Source organism: Ambystoma mexicanum, chromosome 3p (assembly GCF_040938575.1).
Source record: "Ambystoma mexicanum isolate Mex_15411 chromosome 3p, UKY_AmexF1_1, whole genome shotgun sequence".
Taxonomy (NCBI): Eukaryota; Metazoa; Chordata; class Amphibia; order Caudata; family Ambystomatidae; genus Ambystoma; species Ambystoma mexicanum.
In genome coordinates, this window is record NC_090925.1 from 1,222,374,351 (window position 1) to 1,222,397,197 (window position 22,847).

The following is a 22,847-nucleotide window of genomic DNA, read 5'->3' on the forward strand; positions in this document are numbered from 1 at the left end:
CCATACTACTTCAGCCATGTTCCCGGCTTCATCTTCCCTTACTTTCGACAGCCATGGTGGAATGAGCGTAGATGCAGCACTCCTCCCTCTCAACATTTTGAACGGGGATATTTGTGTAATACCGTTTGGCGTGAGCCTGTGGGCCGCTATGGCCTCTTTGGTGGTTTTGAGCGGGTCCATACCGGAAGCCGTGGCCAGTTGGATGGCGCCCTTTATGAACCTGTTCGCCCTCCCGACGAGTCCATTGGCTTGAGGGTGATATAGGGCCGCTTTCTTTTGTTTAATATGGTTCCTTTTTAAAAATTCTTCCATGTCTTTGGAAACTAATTGTACACCATTGTCTGTGACGACTTCCTTGGGGAGGCCTTCCCTTTGAAAAATTTCCGTGAGTACTTCTATGACTGTCTCAGTAGTTATGTTTGGTACAAACTCTGCTTCCACCCACTTGGATAGATAGTCGACAAGTACTATGCCGTATCTGTGTTCTGTCGCCATCGCCTCCAGGGGCCCTATGAAGTCGATGCCCACTTTGGACCATACCGCTTCTGGTATCTCTGTGGGTATGAGGGGTGCCTGGCGAACCTTAAGTCTTTTGTCGCTATTCAGGCATTCGTGGCAGCGTTCTATCATAGCGCGAATTTCTTGATCCATAGACGGCCACCAGTAGGCTTCTCTCACCCTGCGGCGTGTCATCGTGTTCCCCAAATGTCCCGCATGGGCCCTACAGAGGATTGTGCGTCTCATTCCTGTGGGGGGGATGATTTGGTCTGTCTTTATGATTATCCCCTCTGTTTCCGACAACTCATCTTGCACTTTCCAATACGGTCTCATGCCTTCGGGCAGCGTTTCTTCATTGGGCCACCCTTCCCTGATCCATCCGCGAATCTCTGCCATGGTGGGGTCTTTCTCGTCTTCTTCTTCCCAATGCCTTTCACTGAGTTCCAGGTACCCTGGTGCCGATAGGTCTGTGATGGACGCGACTATGCATTCCCCTTGTAGGAACGTGGTAGCCTCATCTTTGCCCTGCGGCAGTCTCGACATGCAGTCGGCTTGTGAGTTTTTCCAGCCTGAGATGTGCTAGATTTCGAATGTGTACTCCTGTAGTTTAGCTGCGATGCGGGCCAGTCTGGGCGTGGAAGCTTTGGTGCCTCCTGGGCTGAGCATGTGAATGAGCGGCTTGTGATCTGTAACCAGCTTAAACTTTGTGCCCCACACGTATGTTCGGAAATGTTCGACGGCCCATGCGCATGCTAGCATTTCTTTTTCAATGGTGGAATAGTTCTGTTCCGCCACTGATAGTGCCTTTGAGGCAAAGGCCACTACATGTTCGGTGTCCCCTCTCTTCTGCGTTAGCACTGCCCCTAGTCCGTACGCACTGGCGTCTGTGGTGATTACAGTTTCCCACTTTGGGTTAAACGGTTGGAGACATGGGGCTTTCACTATGTGCTGTTTTATGGTTTCTGTCGCCTTCTTCTGAGGCTCTCGCCACGTGAATTCTGACCCTTTCTTGAGCAGATCACGGAGGGGTGTAGTGATTTCTGAAAACCTGGGTATGAATTTCGCATAGTATTCGGCCAATCCTAGAAATGACCTCACTTCTTCTTTAGTGGTGGGTTCCGGAGCTTTGGTGATGGCTTGCATGAGGTTCTGTTTGGGACTGATCCCTTTTTCCGATATCTTGTACCCTAAGTATTCGACTTCTTTCACCCCGAACGAACATTTTTCGTGGCGTAGGCGCACTCCTGCTTCTTGTAACTTGTTGAGAACTAATTTGAGTGTGGCATTGTGTGTCTGTTCATCTCCTGCATACACCAGGATGTCATCCTGGAAATATACCACATTTTTAACTTTCCGTAGCAGGACGTCCATCATGCGTTGGAATGCAGATGCAGCTGACGACAGCCCGAAAGGCATTTTGGTGAATTGGTATGTACCAAAAGGAGTGATGAATGCCGTAAGGGGTTTTGATTCATCGTGCAGCTGTATTTGGTGGTATGCGTTTCTCATGTCCAGTTTAGAGAATATTTTGGCTTCTTTCATTAGTAAAATGAGTTCATTTATGCTTGGGAGCGGGTAGTTGTCCGTAATGACTTCTAGGTTTAAACTGCGCAGGTCTATGCACACCCTTAATTCTTGAGATTGGGGTTTCTTTATGAGGACGACTGGGCTCAGCCATTCGGACGCTTCAATTTCTTCTATTACCCCTCCCATTTTCATTTTGTCCAGCTGTTGTTTGAGGGTGTCTCTTGCTGTGGCTGGTACTGGTCTCACCCGGTGTTTGACAGGGACAGCATTTCTTTTGAGCACAATTTTGTGAAGAAAATTTTTGATGTGCCCCGGCTCCTCCGAGAAAAGAGTTGGATAATCGCTCTTGACAATTGATCCATTCTTTGCACTGACAGACAGGACCTGATCTTCTGTACTGGGATCTAGTTTGATTTTTAACTTGTCCTGGTCGTCCCAGCCCCAAACCGCTGGACCTTCGTGACTGAAATATACTCGGGTGATGGTTTCTCTCCCTTTGAATTCGACTTTTCATTGATATAGCCTAACAGTTCAACTGACGCCCCTCCAAACACCGTGGGCTTGTGTCGCGTGGTGAGAACTTGCACTTTCTCCTTACCCACCATTTCTTTGTAAGTGCGGAGGGGTAAAATGGTGAGATCTGACCCGGAGTCTGCCATGACCCTTGTCTCGTTTCCATCGATTTTGATGAGGCAATGGGGCTTCTCTCTCCTGGCCCGTGTGCTGTTCACCATAATGACTGTGGGTCTTCCTTCATCTTCTGAGGAGGATTCTCTTACCATCGTTCGATCTGTGGTGAGACTGGTGACCTTCTTGTTTCTCCATCGACACACTATGGAGAAGTGCCCAATGTGCTTGCAGATGGAGCACTCCTTGTCTCTAGCTGGGCACTCCCGGTCAAACGCCAGGTGCTTCGTGCTGGTGCACCTGTGGCACTTGAGGGGTTCTCTCTTGTAACCTCTCGCCTCTCTCATGTCCGCTGTCGACTTTTCTTTTTTTATGTGGAAGCCCACCGCTTGTATTTCCGCGGGACCCTGGGCCCCTGCAAATTCTTTTCTTCTTCCCACCGTTTCTTCTACCGCCCTGGCGATCTCGATAGCTTTCTCTAACTATAGCTCCTTTTCGATGATAAATTTATCTTGGACTTTACGACTGTTAGTGTGTACGACCAACATGTCGCATATGCGGTTTTCTGCATTGGTGCCGAAGTTACACAAGGCTGCTAGTTCCCTCAATTTGGTGACGTAGTCATCGACGGGTTCAGATTGTTCTTGTGTCCGAGTGTAAAACCGTATTCTGTGGAGCACTGTGTTCTCTTTGCTGGCGAACCTCTTAATGATTCTCCTGACCGCCTCCTTGAACACATCCTCATTGTCATCGTCTACAGGAATCGGGGTAAGGCCCTCGAATATTCTTTGCCCCTCCACTCCTAGGGCATTGAGTAACATGGCCCTGCGTCTTGCCGCCGAAAACCCTGCTCCCCCCATAGCCTCCACATACGTCATGAACAGGGGTTGCCATTGTGGCCATGGAATGGCAGGCCTACCTGGCGTTTGCAAAAAGGGTGGCGGTGGCGTGGCTCCTTGCATGCTTCTGTGTAGGTTCTGGTGATGATCCTCGTCGCCAATTTATGTAGTAAATCGCCCACCTTAAGTGAAGACAGGAGCCCTACTTGAGTTGCACCAGTGGTTTATTGATGCTGTAATTCAATAACGAATTGAAGAGGCACAAGGTGCCAACATTACTAAAGGCCAACGGGCCCAACTGTGCTGAGGGTCAGGATTCCTCAGGCTGCATAAATATCGAGCTTTGAAGTCCCGTGCTCGGAGGAGCCGGGTAGACGCCTCTGATCGCGTCTTGAGCTCGTCCCGTAATGCGCGCGTAGCGCGCGGGGGCGGAGCTGTGTTTGCTGGCGAGGTCTCGCGAGAGCGGGGCTCTCGCGATCGCTCTACAGGGGTGCCTGTTATAAATTCATTATATTGTTGATTATTTATTAGCACTCAGGGTGGGGACAGCAACCAATCAGGTTGCTTGGCACGCAGGCTGAAATTACCGATCTAAGCCTGCGTTTCGAGCAACCTGATGGCTGCTTCCCCCACCCACCATCTTCCCCCCACCGTCTCTTCCCTTCCGCCACCGCTGCAGCTGCTGTTGTTTATGCTCCTGATGATCCGTTGCGGCCACCATGCAAATGAAAGAGGGGCTCTGTATGGAGCCTTGCCTTCCAGATCCATGGCGGCCATCTTAATGAAGTATTTTGATTCAATGAACAGGATGCCACGAGGCATCCCGTTTATTAAATCAAAATACCGTGCCCTCAGCACCCCGGGTTACCAGATTGGCAACCCGGGGTGCTAATAGCATTAAGACCCTCTCCTGAATCCCAGATCAGGTGTTATTGGGCCGGAGATGTTCGTTAAATGGCCCTGCTGCACACAGGCCTTTAACTCATGCCCTGGGCCGATAACACTAGATCTGGCCTGTGGATCGGGTTTTAATGCTTAAATGTGAAAAATATTCTTCTGTTTGTGTCTTTTTTTTCCAGATTTGTGCAACCCAATTAGAAAGAAGTAGCACATTAATAGTCGTCCTTCCTAAGCATTATTGTATACATATGCACTTCCACTTTAGAGCTTAATAAAGGACAAATTGTAAATTGTCCTCTGTATTTGGTTGCCTCACAACCTTGGATATATTTGAATCAAGCAGTGACTAATGATAGTAGTTAACTGAATTTGCGGCTTACGGTGATAAGTAAACAAGGTTAAGCTGGCCGCCATTCTTGACAAATATATGTTGAAACAACATTGTCGTGATCTCTGATGAATTGTGTCTAACAAATCCAGTGGTTGAAAGTATATATGTCTGTTACATCCAACAGAGCCAATGGTCGTTTTGGTGCTGTTGCAAATGCGTCCATTACATGTTTCCTTCCTCTTTGCCAAGGTTGCCAATGACTTCCCTCAGAGTTCTTCTGCAGCAGTCTAGCTGTTTGCCCTTTGCATGCTGCCAGTATGCAGTGCACAATGAGGTGACGTCATCAGCCTGCCGAATTTCGCTGTACCTATCTTTATGGCCTCGCCTGCTTTCCTTCTGTGATACTGACTTCAGTAAAAAATGTCCTTCACTCACTGCCGTGATGTCCGGCGTACGGGGGGCCACAAGGCAGCTCTCGCTTCTCTCAACGCTGCTCGTCTTCGAGCAAAGCATTATGCAGATCTGAAACGCTCTCCTGCACCTGCTCTTCAATCAGGGGATTTGGTATGGTTGGCATCTCGTTTTCTTCCCAGACATTTGGTTCCATCTAAACTCTCTCCCAGGTATTTTGGTCCCTTCAAGATTATTGCTCCTAAAGGACCCATTGCATACAAATTACGCTTACCTCCATCCTGGTCCCGAATACATCCAGTATTGCACATTTCCCAACTTAAACCGCATGCTCTGATAGATTTCAGAGGAATGCTAGACCTCAACTAACTCCTGTTGACACTGTCACGAGACCCGAATTTTGAGGTTTCCAGCATTTGCAACCCTCGTTATTTCAGGTGGAAGTTGCATTACCTTGTGAATTGGAAGGGATATGGACCCTCGCATCGCACGTGGGAGCCTGCAGCTCACGTTCATGCACCACAGTTGGTGCGTCTCTTCCACAGGTTACATCTGGGGAAACCCGGGGCCCCCTACCTCCTCTCATGCAGGAGCATAATGTTATATTCCATCACAGCCAATGGTCTGTTTGGCGTAGTTGGGAACAGGTCCAATACATGTTTCCTTCCTTTGTGCCAAGGTTTCCAGTTGCGTTCTCTGCGTCCTTCTGCAGCAATCTGGCTGTTTTCCCTTTGCATTTTTCTGTATCCAGTGAACAACATGGTGATGTCATCAGGAAGCCAAACTCTGCTCACAGGAATCAACAAATGCTGTGCTTTCATGGAGCCTGATGCTTCACTACTTCTCAGCAAATGACGCTTCGTAAGTTTGTGCTTCTGCTGTACCCATCCTCACTACTTCTTTTCCCTCTTTTATCTTTGCTAACGTTAATACTCTGCCTTCTCTCTGTCTAATGCAGCGTTTTCTGTCTCTGCATTCCCTGAATCACGCTGCACTTATTGAACTGCTGAGCCGCTCCGAGTTGCTACTGAAGAGAATTAATATTGTCCTGCTGCCATCCGTCTTCAGGCTTTTTTCCCCCTAGAGGGTTTCTCTGAGACTTGGTTCTTACTGTTTTACCTAACCAGGAGAAGAGAGGTTTCGAGGCATCTCTTATTAGCTTCAGTCGATTCCGGCATTTATATCAGGTCAGTGCAAACAGACTTGTACACCTGTTACTGCATGTAAGACTATATCAATGTTGCTCTTATTTGAAACATTGTAACCACTTTGGCTGGCAAAGCCCTGTGTGAGGGGTGGAACGCATGGCTCTGCCGTGGAACGCGAGTCTCATTTTGCCTTGTTTTTCATTATGATTCGTTGTCTTGATCCAAATGATGCTCATCACTTGCTTTCACTAGAGGAAGATGCCTCCTGTGGGCTGCTGGAGCAGCTCTGGCACAAAAAGGAAAGAAAGGAGTCTCCTTTATCCCATGGCTCACCTTTCATGAAAACTCAACCCAGCCGAATGCAATTACGGTGCCTACGAACATTAACTTCTAGCTATCGATGATGGATTCACAGAGTGGCATCATCTGTTGGAGGGAGCTTTTCCACCCTGTGGAAGTACGTACAGATCACAAAAACCTGACTTTCCTGAAGGAGGTCAGATTCCTCAGACTCTGGCATAGCCGATGGATGCGGTTTCTTGCTCGCTTCCATTACAATAAGACAAACTACATTTGAGGCCTCATTACGAGTCTGCCGGCAGCAACATACCAGTCCCCTTTCTGGACCGGCAGACTACAACTCTGCTTTCCTAGGCCTGTGCACCCAGCAGGTCTGACCTGCCGGGGGCAATGGCCCCGGAAAGCAGAGTTTTCACAGAAGCACCGACACCCTTAGCAACAATGGTGGTGCTTCCATTAACCAATTCCCATAGAATCCTATAAGACTCTACAGGAATGGGGACTTGCCGAATCCGCCGCCTGATATCCTGGGCCGCAGGGACATGTAATATCCTGGTGGCAATGGGATATCAGGCTGCAGATTTGGTGATAACCCACCGGACTTGTAACAAGGCCCTTTGTCTTATTGTCCTGGCTCGACTCAAGTGAAAGCCGATGCTTTTTCCTGTATCAGTCCATGCATAAGTAGTGCAATGTTCCATACTCTATGGACACACAGGATAAAACAAGATGAAGGAAGTGATGAAGGAGATCTGGTGACACCACAGGACAAACAATATTGAAGTCTATTTACAAGAATGCATTGGCTGTGTACAACAGAAAGAAACCTGACACCCACCCAGCAGTTTCTTATAACCATTGTAATTATGTGGCAGTGCCTCGGGTGGGGTCATAACTATGAACTTTATCACTGAGTTGCCCAGTTCACACAAGCACACTTATTTGAGATGTGGTCAACACCTACACTAAATGGCGCATTTCATCCCTATCGAAATACAGGACTGGGAAACTGATTACCCCTCTCTCTGCCCATGCAACTCTGACTGGTGACAATTATCTAAAAAGCCTTTTACTCAAAATCCATTTGTCAAATTATCTCCACCATGAGACGTAAGGTTGGTTATATGTATAGAAAAATAGACTATTATACATCAATACATATATATATATATATATATATATATATTACACAGCCACGGTAGTGGCCGTGTAGTTATGGTTAAGTAGCTGTTTCCAGAGGAAGAGCACTTTTTGGGAGGCTTATAACTCTGCTCCCCCTGGACGAGTCCTCACCAAACTTTGCACAAAAAAAAAGTATATTGCCCACTCTGAATTTTTTTGCAAAGTTCGGTGATGTTTGGTCCAGGGGGGGAAACTTATATTGGGGGTTCCAAAACGTCTTTTTTTCCCATAGACTGAATGGGGGAAAAACTTTGCGTAAGGCTACTGGTCAAACCGCTGGACGGATTTTCACGAAATTTGCGGCAGGTATAGGGGCTTGGTCCAGAAAGCGTGCTTTTGGAAATTTGGTGACAATCTGTCCAGTATTTTTCTTTAAAACGATCAAAAAGTATGTCTAAAAAAATGTGTGATACCTATGTCCGCTCCGCGGTCACACTTCCCTGTTCGCTCCCCAGACAAGATAACGATTGGCTAATGGGCTCGCGTCATGACCGCGGATACGCAACGTCTCTGCCGATTGGCTGCTGCGAGACGTGTTCTGCGTCAGATTGTTTGGCTGCGCCCGACATCTTGGATCCGCCGATAGCGGAGCAACAACCAGCATACACATGCTTTATTTATAAAACTCTTTTGCTGTGTCACAGAGCGTTGGGACAGGTTCAGACAGTAAGACATGGGTGATCAATGCATTTGTTCTGGGGGTCGGTCTTCACAATGTATTTTCTATGGCCACCTTGTACGCACAGAAAATGAGGGGTGTAATAACGGTAGCATTTCAGTCCATGTAGTGCACAGGAAACTTGTTACTGTTGTAAGGACTCGCGTAGTGGTAGCGAACATTGAAATTCACAACATGCCATAATTGCAATACTTTTTCCTGTGGGTATTATTATATTCATTAGTACGCCGCCATGGGTGCGACATGCTACAGTGGTTGTGGTCAGGGCCTAGAGTCTTGGATGCATGGCCGTCGGCCGAAGACCTTACTTGCAAGACTGTAGGCCCTGGCCACAACCGCCACAGCATGTCACACCCATGGATACACCCGTAGTATTGCGTATCGATTGCTAAGTTGTGGGGAGTGTGTGCAGTCTTGGGTGCATGGCCAAAGGCCAGGCACCCAACAACAAAGTTATAAGTACTGGATGTGCAAGCCACTGCACACCCATCCGATGTAATATCTATGGACATACAGCTAGGAGTGAAGCCTCTGGCCAGAAGCAGTGAAGGGTACCACATAGAAAACCCCCCCACTACCACACATCACTGAGGTGGTAGTGGGGAGACCCTGCACTCTTGGGTGCATGATCGAAGGCCATGCACCCAATAACAAAGTTACAACCTCTTCATGATGTATTTCCTATGGCCACCGTGTACGCACAGAAAATGAGGGGTCCAATAAGGACAGTATTTCAGTCCGTGCAGTGCACAGGGAACCTGTAACTGTTGTAAGGACACGCGTGGTGTTAGGGAACATTGACATTGCCAACATGCCGTAATTGCATTACTTTTTCCTATGGGTATTGTATTCATTAGTACGCCGCCATGAGTGTCACATGCTACGGTGGTTGTGGCCAAGGCCTAGAGTCTTGGATGCATGGCCGTCGGTCAAAGGCCGAAGGCCTTACTTCCAAAACTCTAGGCCCTGGCCACAAACACTGCAGCATGTCACACTCATGGATACACCTATATTAATGCGTATCGATTGCCTGATTGTGGGGAGTGTGTGCAGTCTTGGGTGCATGGCCGAAGGCCATGCACCCAACAACAAAGCTATAACCTATTCACTTACAAGCCCACATGGGTTTTATCTAGTGCAGTGGTTTTGGCCAAGATGTGTACTTTTGGGTGCATGGTTGCAGGCTGTATGCCATATACCCAAGCATGCACCCAAAAGGAAACTTGTAAGCACTGGAGTTATAAGCCACTTCACAACCATATATTGAAATGTATGGACATACACCTAAGATTTTAGGCCCTGCCCACAAACAGTGCAGCATTTCAGAGCTACAGAGACACCCCTAGTATTCAACATCAGTCCGGTGGCTGTGGGGAGGGTCTGCAGTCATGAGTGCATGGCCGCAGGCCATGCACCAAACAGAACAGTTGTATGTAGTGTACTTACAAGGCACAATGGGTGTGATATGGTGTGGTAGTGCATCACTCAGGCGGCTGTGGGGAGGGGCTGCAATCATGGGTATATGGCCGAAGGCCATTCCCCCAAAAGCACATTTGTATGTAATGTACTTATATGCCGCAATGGATGTCATATGGTGTGGTAGTAGTGGCCAGGATGCAGAGTATTTGAACAAAGTAACAAACACTGCAGTTGCAAGCAACTGTGCATTTTATATACTGTACACTCATACATTAATAATTCTATGGCCTCAAACTCAAGTCTGTAGCCTGTGGCTACAAACTACTGCAACATATCACAGCTATTGGAACATTTGTGGGGAGGGCGTAGCATTTTGAGAGCATGGCCAAAGGCCATGCTCCCAAAACCAACTTTGTATATAGTGAAATGAGAAGTCACAATGGTTCCGATATGCTGTGGTGTTTCTGGCCAGGACCCAGAGTCTTGATTGCATGCCCAAAGGACATGCACCCAAGACTGAAGTCATAAGCAGTGGAGTTATAAGTGAATATGGGTGTGGTGTAAGGCGCTAGTTGTGTGCACGCCCTAAAGTCTTGGCTGCGTGGGTGCAGACGATGGTCCCAACAGTACATTTATAAGTAGCTAATTTACAAGGACCATGGTTTCGATATGCAGCAATGGTTGTGGCTAGGAACTATACTCTTTGTACTTTGGTCGTAAGGCATAGGTCATAGGTTACACACTGAAGATGCAAGGGCCAGCCTCCAGCCACTGTAGCATATTTACTACCATAGATTAGAGGTGTAGATTTGCATGTGTAGAAAAGGACTGCCAATATACTTACTCCTTACTTTTTTCAGAATCCACATATATTTTTTAAATGCCTTTCGTACTTGGCGGAAGTATCCCTTTTTTAATTTATGTGATAAAAGAAAAAGGTATGTTAGTCTTTGCATTTTATGAAAACTTACTACATTGCATAATAGACAGTTTACCTTTTTTTTACCCTCGTATTTAGTTTACAAACCAGTGTACTGTGCATTGTGCTCAGTTTCTGTGTTTGCTTTTCTAATCCTTGGGTCTGGGGAAAAAAATCCTTGTCGGATTAAAAAAAACCTTATGGTACTAACTACTTCCTTGTTTCCTTTGAGTGTTTCCTTCATCTTTCTGATTAATGTTATGTTTGTTGCCTTCCTTCTGATTTTTAACAACAGTTAGATACCTGTAGGCGTATTCTAACTGTGCATTTGTTCCTACAAATCTGTGATATTCATTTATTTGTGTCATTGTTATATCCTCTTGGGCAGTTAGATACCTATTGGCGTATTCTAACTGTTTGTAGTCTTTCACATAATTCTTTGGCAATCTTGAAGTACACATTATTTATTACATTTTGGCTTTAAGAAGATTAAATACACATTTGTAAGATTAGCTGGCAATCTCTGCTTTAGAGTAATGGTGCTATCATTACATTCAAACCATCCACATTTCTTTTTAATGTATGCAGTGTAGTGACCTGCATTGGTTGTAGTTCCTGCATGGTAGATTATACCTATTGTTGTAAAGGTTTTCTTTCCAAGTGACACTTGACCGTGTGTGAATCCAGTCAGTTTGCAGTTGTTTTTGGTACCATCTGCATTATAACGTAGAAGCATAAGTATTATGTAGGCACTATGTGATCGTATCAGTAAGGTGGAGCGATTGTCTGAATTGCAAATAGTACATAATCTGCCATGGTTTGCATTCTGTAGAAGTTGCTGAAATGGAATGCTTTCACAATTTGGTATGGAAACATACACAAATCGCTCATTTGTGATTTCTTCCTGTATCACATTGCTACAGAGAGTGTGCATGTATGTTTCCACATGTACGAAAACTGGAAGATTTAATTTACAGGTATGCTTTTGTTTTCCAATACTAATAGTAAGTACATTAGAAATTCTTGTGGATCTTCTTGTGAGTTCACAGTGAATCTCACCATTCCAGCACAGTCGTCCAATTCTTGCCGTATTCCATGAACACTGTATGTGTTGTCAGGATTGCTTGTTGCATTTCTATGAAGCACTAACATTTGCAAACACAGTTGGTCTGTACTGTGCAAGTAAATATTGTTAACAATTGGTGGCAATTGAAATAGAATATTCATTGCTACATTTGCATAGCAATTTACTCCACTTTCGTTTGAAAATTTGAATGGACCAGCTAGTTCTGTATCTGAGTGCATTTTTCGGAATTTCTGTTCCTTCTTTGCCGATGTCCCTGGTTTACATTCCCTAATAGGTTCTTCTTTGTTTGTGGTAATTGCTGAAACTTTAGCTTCTTTTCTTTTCTTTGAGGAATTTGCTGTTGGATTCTGCTGCATTTCTGTTTCATTTAGTTTTCTTTTACCACGTTTTACTTTATCTGGAACAGGATATTGTTTCAGATGAGGGGTGTACAGTTAACGCAGTCTATTGTATTCTAGAATGCAAGGAATATCAGCTTTGACTTTACTTGCATCAAAGTTCATTAGCAATAGACCGTCAAGTGTACGTAAGCGTGATAATGCTACGTAGCTCATGCCTTCCTTAAAGACTATGTTTCCTATATCTATCAATGCTTTGTCTAGGGCATGGGTGCACAACATACAGCCCGCGGGCCAGTTGCGGCCCGCCATGCTCTTTTGTCCGGCCCGCGAAGCACAAACATTTTCCTAATGGAGGGCGGCCCGCAAACAGCATCGGCCGCCCTCCATTAGGAAAGTCTTTGTTGTCTTCCGGGCCGGACAAAACACTGGCCGTCATTGGCTCAGCACACACGCACCACGTTGCTCCTATGAGCCATGTAGTACGTGTGTGCTGCAGCAATGGAGGGCCAGCACTACGGCTGGCGTGGTCCATAAGGCTTGATGCCGGAAGGCATTTCAGCCCTGGACCACGCCAGCCGTAGTACGATTCCAGCGACTTCCAGCTTACCTGCCTTCCAGCACGTCTCCGGTAAGTGCTCTGTTTGTGTGTCGGGTCTGTTTTCCTGTATGTTTGTGTGTGTATGTTGAGATGCAGGGGTGGGGGGTGTCGGATGTGTATGAATGTTTGGATTTGAATGTTTTTTTGTGTGTATGTTGAGATGTGGGGATGGTGGTGTGTGGGGGGGTGTCGGATGTGTATGAATGTTTGGATTTGAATGTTTTTGTGTGTATGTTGAGATGCAGGGGTGGGGGGGTGTCGGATGTGTATGAATGTTTGGATTTGAATGTTTTTTGTGTGTATGTTGAGATGCGGGAGTGGGGGGGTGTCGGATGTGTATGAATGTTTGGATTTGAATGTTTTTTTGTGTGTATGTTGAGATGCGGGGATGGGTGTGTGTGGGGGGGTGTCGGATATGTATGAATGTTTGGATTTTAATGTTTTTTGTGTGTAGGTTGAGATGCGGGGGTGGGGGGTGTCGGGTGTGCATGAATGTTTGTTTTGGAGTGCAGTGTATGTTGAGATGCAGGGTCTGTATGTGTGCATGATTGCTAGTTTGTATGCTGATTTGGGGGTTGGGGGGTTGCTGGTCTGTATGGATGCATGTTTGAGAGTGTGCTGAGTTGGGGGTGGGGGTTTGGGTCTGTATGGGTGCTTGTTTGAGAGTGTGCTGATTTAGGGGGTGGGGGTTCTGGTCTGTATGGGTGCATGTTTGAGAGTGTGCTGATTTGGGGGGTTCAGGTCTGTATGGGTGCTTGTTTGAGAGTGTGCTGATTTGGGGGTTGGGGGTTCAGGTCTGTATGGGTGCTTGTTTGAGAGTGTGCTGATTTGGGGGGTGGGGGGTTCAGGTCTGTATGGGTGCTTGTTTGAGAGTGTGCTGATTTGGGGGTTGGGGGTTCGGGTCTGTATGGGTGCATGTTTGTGTGTGTGCTGAGTTGGGGGGTTGGGGGTTCGGGTCTGTATGGGTGCATGTTTGTGTGTGTGCTGAGTTGGGGGTGGGGGGGCCTTTATGGGTGCTTGTTTGAGAGTGTGCTGATTTGGAGGGTGGGGGGTTCGGGTCTGTGTGGGTGCATGTTTGAGAGTGTGCTGATTTGGGGGGTGGGGGGATCGGGTCTGTATGGGTGCATGCTTGAGAGTGTGTGCTGATTTGGGGGTGGGGGGTTTGGGTGTGCATGGGTGCATGTTTGTGTGTGTTCTGAGTTGGGGGGTGGGGGGTTTTGAGTTGGGGGGTGTGGGTTCGGGTCTGTATGGGTGCTGGTTTGTGTGTGCTGATTTGGGGGGTGGGGGGTTCAGAGTTGGGGGGTGGGGGATTCTGGTGTGTATGGGTGCATGTTTGTGTGTGTGCTGAGTTGGGGGTGGGGGGTTTGGTTCTGTATGGGTGCTTGTTTGAGAGTGCTGATTTGGGGGGTGGGGGGTTCAGGTCTGTATGGGTGCATGTTTGTGTGTGTGCTGAGTTGGGGGATGGGGGTTCGGGTCTGAGTGGGTGCTTGTTTGAGGTTGAGGGGTGGGGGCCATAGGGCATAGTGTTTGGTTGAGGGGTGAGGGGGCCATGGGGCATAGTGTTTGGTTGAGGGGTGGGGGGCAATGGGGCATAGTGTTTGGTTGGGTGTTGAGGGTGCCATGGGGCATAGTGTTTGGTTGGGGTTGAGGGTGCCATGGGGCATAGTGTTTGGTTGGGGTTGAGGGTGCCATGGGGCATAGTGTTTGGTTGAGGGGTGGGGGCCATGGGGCATAGTGTTTGGTTGGGGGTTGAGGGAGCCATGGGGCATAGTGTTTGGTTGGGGGTGAGGGGGCCATGGGGCATAGTGTTTGGTTGGGGGTGAGGGTGCCATGGGGCATAGTGTTTGGTTGAGGGGTGGGGGCCATGGGGCATAGTGTTTGGTTGGGGGTGAGGGGGCCATGGGGCATAGTGTTTGGTTGAGGGGTGGGGGCCATGGGGCATAGTGTTTGGTTGGAGGTGAGGGGGCCATAGGGCATAGTGTTTGGTTGGGGGTGGGAGCCATGGGGCATAGTGATGCACTCCAAGAGTGAACCCAATAATAAAGCTAAAACAGGCACAGATAGGAGATGTACATCCTTTGCTTTTTGAGGAACCTGACTCAACGAAGTCCATACTCCTCTTGGGCAACCCAAACAGCAAATTATAGCAGTCCAAAATAACGGAATGTCCAATCTAGGATCAATAAAATATATATAAGTTAATTAAACAGACGAGATACAATAACTAAATTAAATAGAAATAAATTATAACAATGGAAAATGTGTAGTACAAAATGTAAGTTTGAAATGCAAATAAAAATCGTTACCCCTCAAAAACATATTCTTTTTCCATGTGTTTAATACAAATTGGGGGTTTAAAAAGCCTCCTGCCACACCCCGCCTACCACCCCGCCTACCGCCCCGCCCACATTTACTTTTCGGCCCACTATAGTCCTCATGTAAGGTACTTTCGGCCCTCCGTCAAAATCAGTTGTGCACCCCTGGTCTAGGGTAAGACCTTGGGATTTATGAATGGTAACTGCATATGCAAGAGTTAGAGAAAATTGCTCTCTACGTACATACATGTCTTTGAAGAGAAGGAATCGAGCAATTGAGCGCCCTATCCTTTTCACTTCTGAAACTTTATCAAAGCGAATATTGACAAACTGAATGTTGCTGTCACATGGGTAGGATTGAAAGCCAACAACTGTACCTAGTGCTCCCTTAACTAGCCCTTGCTCGACGTCAAGGTTACGTTTAAGCATTACTCTACAATTTAAGGATAATTTTAATATTTTTTCCAACCAAGCTGTGTTGGAGATTGAATGTTCTAAACTATTTAGTCTTGTTGTGGCTTGCTCACACATAGGTACTGGCATACCATGTACGTCTAGTTTGTCTGTGGCGCTAATTTCCATTATTGGTTGCATTTCTTTATTTAACATTGTTTAATGGAATTTGAAACAGCTTGCAAGATTTGGCATTAAAGCCATACAATTGACATTTTTGTGCGCTATTTGTTCCATAACATTAGTTGCACATGCATTATCGCCATCAAGTGCATGAATGTGCCGGTTTTTCAATACAACTTGTGCTTCTTGCGATAGTACACCAACTCTAATACATTTAAGATGTTGGCATAATTGAGATCTGCAGATTGCCGCATGTTCTCAGTTAATTCTCTGTATTGGAAATGTTGCCAAAGGTTGACATTACCTATGCTACCAACAGATTTCCAGCAGAGTTTGTGGCCTAAGGTTTTAAAAATAGATTCACCTTTCACTGGTGTCAATTGTAGAAGTTCTCTGAAAACGAAAATATGTTTCCCTACAAAGAGTTCTTCGTTGTTACTTTTAAGTACTTCTTGCAATCTGAGATGAATTAAAGCCAGCATTAGGTTGGAGACCATGCTCACTTCATCTTTTAGTAGCATTTTCATTTGTTTTAATACTCTGCGTAATTCCATTGCAGCTTCTGCAGAAAGTTTGTAATAGTCTAATTTATTTTGATGCTCTACTGGAAGCAGTAGTAATCGGTGTAAAGTGACACCGCCTATGTTGTAGGCAGCTAAACCTGTGGGGGCCGTTACAACAGCTAACAGTTTGTTGTTTGTCAATTGTTGAAGGAACTTGCTGATGATTTTGATTAAGAATGGTTTCCCTGATCCAGCTTCACCACTCACGTACAGCAGTATAGGTTTGTAATTTTTGCAGGTACATTCTTTATTTTCGTGTTGTACACCATGTATAATTTGTTTTGTTACGTCTTCAAAAATGGTGCGCTGATCTTTGTTAAGTTTTGCTTGTTGTACATTTAAGTCTTCTGTATCTTCTTGATACTGATGCATGGTGTTTTCTACTTCTGCCATAGCTACTTCAGCCTCATTTGCTATTAGTGATTGTCCTATTGGTTCTTGACTTCCTGTTACAGAAGGTTGACTGCTGTCGGAAGAGTCCTTTTCTAGTTGGGCCTGAAGTTCTTCTTCCTGTTGCTGCTCATTGTGTAACATTGTTTTGTACTGCGTAAAGTTCACATCGGTGATAGCGCTTTCATTTGCTTTGAAAGCATCTTCATAGCAGTCATAGTTTTCTAGTATGTCTTCCTCTTTTCTCCATGGTTTGAAAAGTTGTAACAGAGACATGTAATATAGTTCTTTCTGTTGAGGAGTTTTTAATGACAATTTTACATGATTAATTAAGCTTCGTTTGGTAAGTTTCACTAAGCTCCCTTCACAATCGGTTACTCTATATCTATGTTTGCTTTCATCGGGTTTTACATTATTTCTGTATGCAAAGTTTTGAGCTATGTGGTATAGACACATGCTTTCCAAAGTGCTGCTACTGTTCGGATAGTATGTGTCCAGTAAATTGTTTTTTGGAATGTCTTGGCTGTTGGGATCATTTCTGGCAATTGTTTCTATGTCCTCATATGATTTCAGCACTCTTTTTCTAGATTTTGCAGGACCAAGACTTAGCCATACTATGTTGTCTGATTTTCCATACAAAGCAGTACCGGTTAAACAATCTGCCGCTTCATAGGTGCCACATTCTCTATGAGGGATCATTTTTATGCCCAGGCTGTACAATTTCTGTGATAATGTTTTGTCTGATGGTAGGTCATCCCAGAGGTCATGAAGCTCTGTTTTTTCTGCTTTTGTTAAGTAGGCTGTAACATATCATGCAACAGCAGTTGAATTGTCTGCAATGTACTGCACATCTATGTTTGCATTCCATAAGAGGGCAATGATTGCATTGTAATCATTGATATATTTTGATTCTTCCCTTCTTTTTATGTAATACGTGTTCTTAGGTGATTTACCTTCAACACTATGTCGAACTGAAGACATGAAGTTGTTTACTTTACCTGTTTCTGTAACTGGTCTAGGGAAACCAAAGCGGCATTTGGTGTAGTATTTACCTTTGTTTTTGTATTTGCGGCGACAATATTTGCCACATTTGTGTCTTTGAAATTGTAAAATCTGCCCATGCAGCTCACTATGTGTCTGTTGTGAAGGGATTTCACAAATTACATATTTTTGGATACACTGCAAAACAGTGCTATCACTGTCGTGACCAAATTTCGGTGCACCTTTGATCCATAACAGCATGTGAATAGGTGGTGCTCCTCTCGCTTGATATTCTTTTCTCCAAAAGAAGTGTTGCACTTCTCCAAGGGGAGGAACAGTTTTATTGCAAATAAAGTGTAGCATGGCAATGAAACGATGATGGAAATATCTTGACACATTAACTGGATCTAGAGAGCAAAGTTCTCCAGGTGTTAATATATCTATGTTGTTTTTGTTGCTGTTTTTATGCGTAGGAACTCATGTAAATCTTCCCTTGCATATTCTGCACAACTTAGCGTAACAAACCAAGTCGGTGGTCCAAGCTTTCTGATCATACAACGCACGTCTCCGTGCCCTCGGAACCAGTATTCCTTTGTACCATGCATGTTTGCAAACAAATTTGTTATATTTGATTGTAAAACCTCATCTTTTTCCTGTACTTTTTGTATTAACTGCGTAGCTGACATATTTTGAAAGTGGGTTCCAGATTTCAAAATGTGTGCAACTCCGTAACATAGTGTTGCTAATTCACTTTCATAGAGTAGGTGGAATATGTATTCCACATTTTGTCTAAATCTGGGATTTTGCAAATACATTCGTAAAGAGCGTTATTCTTATTATATACTTTACAGTGAAACCAAATAATACTGCACATTCCCCAATTATGGTAAACTAAGCAACCATAACTGGCACTATCAACGTGCATTGCTATGACTAACACCCAGGACATCAAAGATGATATCATAAATGTCATTGATGACATCACTGATGACATCACATGTGCATTTAATTTTCACCCTGCACCTCCACTAGTGAATGTCATTAGAATATTGGCTGAAAAGTGTAACAGATCATTGCAGAACTATCGCACGCAACTAGTTCATTAAGCAATGCATTGCTAACAAACTCCATTGAAATATACCTTTCTTTTAATACATGAATGCCCTCACAAACAAACTTAGTCATTGTCTGCAACATGTGCTACAGAGATGCAATATTCTACATCTTCCCATGTCCGCTACTACATTGATATATGCTTCCATTACATATTTATGCATACTGTGCTACACAAACAACTACAAATGCTTCTCTTACTCCATAATTGTACTATTACTCACAAAACACAAACAGACCACAATGTATACCAATAGAAGCATATACAGGGACCGTAACGTAAGCAAAAAAACCTGCTGTATTATCAGAAACTATTCATAACCGTCCTCATTACTTTCATGCACAGAAAACATTGCTGTGTTTCAGGATTTCTTCTTATCCTCTGTATATGTATGATATGATGTCATTGTACCCTAAGGAAAGTATTTTAGGAACATATGAGAAGGGTTATAACTACAAATATTGCACTTTTTACCTTTTTGCTTCCTGACTGATAGTGAAGAAAGGCACCTGCCTTAGATATGTCAGTGAATAAAAAATGAGGGAGCTAGACATGTGACGTCATCAGTGATGTCATCAATGACATTTGTGATGTCATCTTTGATGTCCTGGGTGTTATTCGTAGCAATGCACGTAGATGGTGCGAGTTATGGTTGATTAGCTTACCATAATTGGGGAATGTGCAGTATTTTTTGGTTTCACTGTGAAGTATAACATCCGTTTAACAAAGTTTTTTTAACTGAATGTACATATATATATGTGGCAGGGAACGAAAACAAAGGGGCTAAACTTGTGATGTCATCAGTGATGTCATCAATGACATTTGTGATGCCATCTTTCATGTTCTGGGTGTTAGTGTTAGCAGTGCGTGCACAGTGGTGATGGCAGGTATGGGGGCTTAGTTTACCATAACTGGCGAATTTCAGGGGGGTTTCGGTTTTAATTTGAACCATAATGGAGAGGTAGAATGTTTTTTTTTAAATGAAGTACACAGGTTTTTAGTAGGGCAACTTAACCATAACGTTCCCTCAACAAAGTTTTTTTTGTATATATATATATATATATATATATATATATATATATATATATATATATATATATATATATATATATATATATATATATATAAATAAAACATCACGCATGATAAGATTCACAAACACTGGGAATCAAAAATAAAATCAAACACAGTGGGGTTATTGGGTGGCTGTTATGTTGTGCTGCAATTCATCGTCAATACCATAAATGTATATTCAACAGTCAAATTGCTCTCGGATTTCTTTCTAAAGGGTCATTAATGACAGATCTTTTTCCATCGGTATTTTCAATCACATAACACACAGGCTTAACATCAGAGAAACCTAACTTGATCTCTGATCACACTGAAGACTTTCTAATTTTTGGTTTTATAGATAGTCGACATGTTTCGGCCATATTGTCGGTTGGACACTATCTCTAGTTTTTTTTTCCGAATGATTTGCTTGGCCTTCTTCAGGACAGGATCATTTCTTTTGCTGATGCATTAAACTTATATACCCCTTTAGTATTGGATGAGTAGTTACACTACAAATAACACAGAAAAAAATATTTCAGGAAAGTGTTTTGACTCGTGCAGGGATAAAAATCAGGTAAAATAATTAATGAACAGAATTATATTAATCATAGCTTACTAATAAAAACCTTAGGTGGGTATATACTTATGAACTTACACAATAATCAGGGTGAGAGATCGCACACACTTTCATAATTATACCCCTATGGAATGAAAAGAAATCTCTAGATTTTTTCCACGGTCAGAAGGGTTTTTGACCCCAAGATTTTTAATACACATTAGTTGTCATAGTAGAAAACAACACCTAGGGACACTTGTCAGTTCACAGTTTTGTACACAATACACATGAGTACAGGCCAGTCAAATTGACTGGATATTAGTGGACATAGAACATGTTTTTCCTTTTTGATCGACGGAATTCAATTTACAAATAACATGTGAGCACAAAAACAAAGTTACAGAGAACAAATATCAATGTTAATAGTGGACACTGAGATGGGGAAACGGTTGATGACACTATTGTTTTTCGGACAAAGAAATAGAGTTGTTTGGTAGAGCTTGCATGTAGTTGGCCTTCATCAGAACGGTCGGGCTGGTAGTAAAGAAAAGTGTCCTGCGGGTCTCGTATGCAAATCTGACATGCACCATGCCCCCACACCCGCTAGCTTCCCCACAGCATGCCCAATCCCAACATCTACAACCTCTAGTACACATGCAGGTCGGGGGCTGCGTGAGCAGCTTGGGGCCCGTAACCCTCGATCATGGGATGGTACCTTACATCACAGCGCAGGTCACATACGGTCCCGTTTGTATCCGTTTCTGCATTGGCAATTGCCGTGGCGCATTGGGTCAGGCAGAGTCAGGCGGTCACGTTAGTTTCCGGACCACGTAACAAGGAGATCCCGATCATGTGATCCTGATTTGGGTCACGTGACAAGGAATCAAATGGGATAAAAGCAGAGTTCCCGCGATCACACATTGCTTCACAGCTGATTCTTCATGACTCTGTTTGGCGTTTGCAATTCAACCTTGATTCTTGGAAAACTCGACCTCGGACCTCGAACTACAGATTTCTTTTGGCTCTTCCTTTGGATCTGGCGCTTTTTCTTGTGGATACCTGGCTGTTTTGACCTCAGGACTGTCTTACCAGACCTGCTTTACCCTGGATTGATCTGCTCTTCTTACGAGCCTACTTGAATCCACGTCTCTTGCTCGGATCAGTCATCTGGTTGTTTATTTTTTGTTTCATCAAGGATCACACCAACAACTGCAGGTGAGCCCAGTAACCGGTGTTCCACATACACCGCGGTGACCACTCCAATTACCATTCCAAGGCACCATTATCACCAACTGAGGGTGCTGCTCACGCGCCCCCACGTAGCTGTATCTCAGGCCCCTGTGTGGTTAGCAGTGACCTTACTACTACACTTAGGTAAGCTTTTTCCTTGACATTACTAGCCCATTCTGTATACCGTTACTGTGATTGTTTGTACTGATAATTGTTTGCATTACAGCGGCCTTGGGGTTTCCGGTGTTACGTGGTTCCGACATTCCAGCATCTCCCACCTGTGGCCTCAAGGATCACATAGAGAGTCATTTTATCTCTCCCTGTGTGGTACTTGGGGCGGAGGCCCCTCTAATCTTCACGAAAATCAAGTCTTGACAAAACTTTTGCTACAGTGAAGAGCTCATGAGCTGTTCCCCTGTTGCGATTGTAGGACAAAGGATTCACCAGATTCTTGGTGGATGCAGGCTGACCCAAATGCCTCGATGGGAATGAATGTAGAGCGGCGCAATCAGTTTCAATTGCGTGTGATGTAGATGGGCGCTGGTGAAATCCAACGGCGTGTTGGGATCGAATCCTCAAGTTGAATAGCTAGTGTTCGTGCATTGCTCTGAGACACTACTACTAGAGGAAGGACGCTGCCAGGAATGACAGAACCGAACAGTTGCCCCAAGACTAGTGACATGTTTTTGCTTGTAAAAATTGCCTTCAAACAAAAAGAAGTTTTCAGTCAGCACTATTCTTATACATTCTAAGATGAAGGGAGTGGGAACTTTGTGTAAAGTGGTAGTATGTTTGTTCAAATAGAGTTCCATCACCTTTATACGCTCCAGCTGTGGAATACTAGTATATAAGGCAGTGACATCAAGTGTCACTAGAAGGTCCTCTGTGTCTGTATGCTGATTTTTCAACAGATTTATCATACTAGTGGTATATTTTACAAAAGACTGCATGGTCCTAACAAAAGGGCGTAGAAACCAATCAGTGTATATATATACACACTGATTGGTTTCTACGCCCTTTTGTTAGGACCATGCAGTCTTTTGTAAAATATACCACTAGTATGATATATATATATTGATGTATAATAAAGTCTATTTTTCTATACAAATAACCAACCTTACGTCTCGTGGCAGAGATAATTCGACAAATGGATTTTAAGTAAAAGGTTTTTTAGATAATTGTCACCAGTCAGAGTTGGATGTGGGGAGAGAGGGGTAATCAGTTTCCCACTTCTGTATTTCGATTTTCATTTTTCCCAATTGG